Source organism: Castor canadensis, chromosome 5 (assembly GCF_047511655.1).
Source record: "Castor canadensis chromosome 5, mCasCan1.hap1v2, whole genome shotgun sequence".
Taxonomy (NCBI): domain Eukaryota; kingdom Metazoa; phylum Chordata; class Mammalia; order Rodentia; family Castoridae; genus Castor; species Castor canadensis.
In genome coordinates, this window is record NC_133390.1 from 140,212,663 (window position 1) to 140,218,873 (window position 6,211).

Sequence of the window (6,211 nt, forward strand, 5' to 3'; positions counted from 1 at the left end):
TCTGAATCTTAATAGCATGAAATAATACTATATCCTATGTACACATATTTCTTCAAACATTACTGAACATTGCTTTTCAGCAATTTTCAAAGCTTTCTCTGCGCTCTGGAATGAGAGATTTCCAAGAACCAGCCATTTAAAACACTTGAGTCTAGTTGTTAATTAACGAAATTCATCACTGCAAGGAATGAAGTGCTAGCTTCAGGGAACTTGAATAGGAGAAAAGGGGTCATCTTGAATCTAACATTCCCATGGTTGAGAGCAGAGTCCAGCTCTATTTGCAATACTGCTCTGCAGCTCTTACTGGAATATTCAAAGCTGTACTTCAGTCATGAATTTGGCTCTCCAGGTAAATTTGTGAGTCCACACTTTAGAGAATCTGACTTTCAGAAGTGATGTGCAGAATGTTTGAAAAACTTACTTTTGCTTAATCAAGTGAAGTTGCCAAGATACAGCAAGTGAGAACTCCCTTTACTAAAGTGGTTTGGATGATCTGCCTCACTCTCTGGGCCCTTTAAGGTTTGAAAATGAAATGAGATCAGATTTGATATTGCCTCCACCTTTGTCAATGTAAGTGTGGTCCTTAGCCAGGCACTGGTGGCTCACGCTTATAATCCTAGCTACTTGAGAGGCTGAGATCTGGAGGATCATGGTTTGAGGCCAGCCTAGGCACCTAGATCACAAGACCCCCATTTCCAAGACAACCAGAGCAAAATGGACTGGAGGTATGGTTTAAGCAGCAGAGCGCCTGCTTTACAAGTAGGCAATTTTTCCTGGGAGAGTCAACCAGCTTTCTTTGAGAGGTAAAAACAACTCAGTTTTGTTAATACTCTTTAACAAGTAGCCTTTATTTTTAGCCTATTTTACACTGAATAAAGAGAAAGGCATCTATCTGAGGCTGCAGCTCACCTGCCACCTCCTGTCAGCCAGCTGCTGCTGCAGGCTTTATTTATTGTAGATCTCAGGAATGAGCTTTACACTCACCTAGTCCTCCAGGCTTTGTTTATTTAGAGGTCTCCTAGACACATGACCCTTTTGTTTTCTCCAGTATACAGCCCTACCCGCTTTTTGCAATTGCAGTCCTTTTTTATTTAGAGTTCGCATCTGCAAAGGAACTAACACAGAAACTTTAAAACAACAGAGGCCAATAGGAGAAGGGGACCAGGAACTAGAGAAAAGGTTAGTTCGAGAAGAATTAACTTAGAATGTAACACATATGGACAGGAAAGCAATGCACGTCAACTCCCTGTATAGCTATCCTTATCTCAACTAGCAAAAACCCTTGGTCTTTCCTACTATTGCATATACTCTCTTTTCAACAAAATTAGAGATAAGGGCAAAATAGTTTCTGCCTGGTAGTTGGGGTGGGGGGGAGGAAGGGGGCAGGGGAAAGGGATAAGAAATGACCCAAACATTGTATGCACATATGACTAAAAGAAATTTTAAAAAAAGAGAAAAGCAGAGAGATTTGGTAATGTCTTCTTTTTTGGTTTATGAAAGTGAGAGTCAGAATTCTGCTGCATCAAACGAGAAAGTTTGAATGGAAGTAGCAGCCCAAAAGAACAGTAGAGAAGGTGGGCCATAAGAATCATGAATGTAAATACTGTGTCATTACATTTTAAGGACTCTAACACCCTGTCACTTTTTACTCCAAATTTTGTGTTCTATTGATACAACTATACATAAACAGTATTTATGGGAAGATTCAAATAGTACAGGTACTCTTACATATTAAAAGCAAACCCTTAAGTCTTAAATTCAGTCATACCCTCATTCTAATTCCCTTCCCAAAGATTAATATTACCAGTATTTTGGCATGAAGTCGGCATACCATCCATACATTCAAATGTGCATAGAACTGTGGAGAGACCCACCTCGTTCCACTCAATAGTGGCATGTGATTAAATATCATGCTATAGCGTAATTCATTTAGCCACTCTCCCACTGGTGACAGTTTAAGTTGTTTTTCATACTTGCGCCATCATGAACAGCAAAGCAATGAATATTTGAGCATAAACACAAAGATTTATGTTCTTTTACATTGCATTTATTTTCGTTATCCAAGTAAAATATGAATGTGAACTCCTAAAATGCAAAATTAAAGCTCTTCTTAATTCTAGCATCCTTTGTAAAGGCAATTGCTATTATTGTTTTGATGAGAATCTTCTGGAACCCATTAACACACATGCAGCTTGGTTCTGTATAAAGAATTGTTTGCCATGTATGATAGATAACATTTCGCTCCACAACTTCATAGTTCACTTAATTGATGTTATGGTGATTTTTCTATGTACAAGTTTATCAACTCCATTTGTTGTCACTAATGCCTATAAAGTTTTAGTTGCTTAGTCTTTGTGTGTATACTGTATTTATTTCAATACATATATGTTCGATATTTCAAATATAATACATGTGTAGGTGGCACTTTTAAGTTTTTTTTTAAGTGGGAGTATATTTCACTTTTTCTCAAGATTCTTTAGAATGATTTTTATTTAATTTTTAAATTAACAGGTAATAATAGAACACCTTTATGGAGTCCAGTTTAACATTTTGGTACATTTATTCATTGTACAATAATCAAATTGAGACATTTAGGTTATCCACCGTCTCTAGCATTTACCATTTATTTGTGGTGAGAGCATTCAAAATCCTGTCTTATACCTGAAGAATTGTACAATACAATATTGCTAACTATAAATACCCTTTTGTGTAATAGTATACCAGAACTTAATCCTCCTATCTGGCTGTGACTTTGTACCTGTTAACCAATCTCTTCTCATACCCCCTAGTTTTTTAATAGTTCAAAATCCCCAAAGCAGAAGGCTATATGGTGAAAACTGCCTCCCCCAAACCTGTTTGTTCAGCCACTTACTTGCTCTCTGCAGAGGTAGCCATTATTACCAGCTTCTTATGGGTTCTTCCAGAGATTTCTGCCTTGATTGGATCAAGTGATACCTAGATAACTGGCAAAGTGTTGTTTCTGAGTATGTACATGAGGAGATTTTAAGGAGAGATTGGCATTTGAATCAGTGGACTAAGGAAATCCACCCTCACCCTGTGCACATATGCCATCTAATGTTCTGGAAGAGGAAAGGTGAATTCACACTCTCCCTCTTCTGGAGCTGGGACACCCATCTTCTCCTGCCCTTGGACATCAGAACTCCAGGTCTGGAATTTCATCCTCTAGTACTTGCTCTAGAAGTACTCCATACTCTCAGCCTTTTTCATGTAGACTAAGTCACTCTAGTGGCTTCCCTAGCTCTCCTGCTTACAGCAACCCTACCGTGGGACTTCTCAGCCTCTAATTTCATGGAAGTGGTCCTCTAATAAACCTGTCCATTATGTTTATTATACATAGCTTTTGTTAAACGCTTTCAGAGTATCAGTATTTCTCATTTTGTGTTTAGATATTTTTACAGTCTCCTGTGTTTAGATTTAGTTCACAAAAAAGAGAACATTTCATACCAGAAAGGAAAATAGGCTTAGAAAACAGTAGTTTAGCAGTCATTTGTAAGGGAAGACAAATATCTTGAACATAAGATAAATATTTATATGGAAATGTCATAATGAACCCCCTAGGTATAATTTAATATATGCCAATAAAAAAAGATAAAAATTTATATACTTTATTTGAAAGCCTAACATATTTTAATCTAAAAGATTTTATATCATAAACTTTATAAACTTTCATACATCAAATTACAAACAAAATATAAAAATAAATAACAAGAGGGTAAAATACATGCACATATACTTTTTGCCATGGACTAATATCTATAATATATAAAGACTGCTCAAATAAATATGAAAAACCTTCTAGCACATTTACTAAGAAAAATAGCAAAGACTATGAATGGGACAATGCATAACAGGAGACATTGTACTGGCCAACAAACATATTTTTAAATGCTCAACATTATAATACATCAGAAAAGTGAGATCTTATTTTCTATCTAGCAAAGATTTAAAAAAAAAGTAATGCCCCAGCTCAGGAAGAAATATTCATTCTCACACAACTGCTCATATGTATATGAGCTCGCACAGCTTTCCATAGGAAAATTTGGTAATATACTTTGAACAGCATTTTAGTTTTATTTATCCTTGGGAAATTAACTATGTTTGCAAAGAATAATGAACATGAATATTTCAACTATTATTTCAAGAGGAAAAAAATGAGAACCAAAATTCCAAACAATAGGTGAGAGGCTAAATGAATTATGACATATCCATAAAAGATTGTGTAGCCATGAAAATTGCACTGTAGAAAGATCTAGACTGGTCCTGGAAATGTGTCCTCTTCGCTGAGCCCACTCCTGTACTGCAGACTCACTCCCACAGATAAACCCTGTTGCTGAGACCTTATCTCAGGCTATCTTTGGAGGAGGTCACCTGAGCTGTGACACTGCGTGGACAAATTCTCTTGCATTTTCAAAACATCACACAGGCTAAAGAACTCACTTTAGATAGATTGCACATAAAATACTAGTTTGTGCAAACTCTATCTAAATTTTGAGTCAAGATTCCAAAGCCTAGTGGTAGCAAAGTCATGGAAAGAAACTTATTTCAGGATACCATCCTTTATTTGGCAAAGATGTTTATTTCTGAGTGAGCATTCATCTAGCATTGGTCCATCTTATCTTCACCACAAACTTCCTTCTTGTCATTACACATGATATCCAATGCTTTCTTAATTATATAGATATTCAATAACCTCGCTGGCTAATCGAGCCCATTAGCTGGAGCAAACAGCTAAAATAATAGAGAAAGCCTTTTATGCCCTGTGCAAGTGGGAAATTGCCTTTCAGAAAAATAATCCATTATGACCTATGAGATGTGGAAGCATGAACTTGTCAGGCTAAAGCATCAAATGTTATTTTCCTATTCATGGGGGAGAGGTACAGTGAAGCTCTAAAGCTATCTCTCTGATGGAGCCTCTTTCAGAACAGGATGAAAGATATGGGGGTATAGATGCTTCCACCTAGCTGTTTTCACCAACTGTTTTCATCAAAGACTGATCAGCAGGTCCAATGTCAGTAGAAATGAGCTCTGAGATTATTTTCACTGTTATAGTGATGGGTTATTGCCTCTCTTGATAGTGACCCTTACTATCTTGAGCTCAAACCACACTTGAGGAGAGGAACAAGGCCTTGAATTCAGAGTGGCCCAACACAACCTCTCTTAATATGAAGTTCATTAGAACTCTCAGCTTACCCTGAATCACTTCATTGCCTGCCCAATGCCCTTACCCCTCACCCAGTTCTAGGCTATTTCAGGATTGACTGGTAAATTCTTTGGCTCAGGAGGTGCCACCCATCTTACTACACATATTTATGTCACAAACATTTACATAGTGAGTCTACATGCCCAGCATGTTCTAAGTCCTTTATGATTTTCAACTCATTTAATCTAAGAACTCCCTGTGAGGTAAGTACTGGTATTGTTTTTATTTTATTAGTCCCATGCACCAAGAGTTAGAAGGTACTTTATCATCTTTATTTCTTGTCCAAACATCAGAGTAGGCTCCAGATTTGCCTCCCCATTGCTAATCTCTCCATTTTATCCATCCTTCATTCTTCTTCCAGCATGTTCTTTCTAGCCCCAAACCTTCAGTAGCTCTCAATTGCCTACAGGGTAAAGATCTTTCTCATCTCCCACCAGTTTACTGACATATGTTGGTCTCCCTACACTTGACAACAATAAATTATTTAGTGTCCTTCAGAAAAAGCACATTCTTTAAGTACACACTTTCACTTTCTCTTTTAGGATGAATTTCTGGAGAAACACTCTGAGATGGAGATTAGCAGTCAGGAGTTCACTTGGAAGAGCTGTGTTGAGGATAACATCGATAAACTGATAAACTGTGTTGAGGATAACATAAGCTATCTATTGTTACATAAAATAATACCCTGAAACTCTGCAGTTTAAAATAATAAACATTCGTTAGCTCACACAGTTTCTGTGGGTCAGGAATCCAGTGACAGCTTAGCTGTGTGGCTCTGGCTCAGGGACTGTCACAAGGATGAAGGATGAAGACAAGATGTCAGACAGGGATCCATTCCCAAGTTCATGGCATAATGTTGACCCTACTCAGTCTTTCACCACTTGAGCCTCTTTATAATGCCCACATGACATTCAACTGGCTTTCTCTAGAATAAGTGACAAGACAGAGGGAGGGAAAGAGAGCACCCAAGATTGATGCCACAGTCTTTCT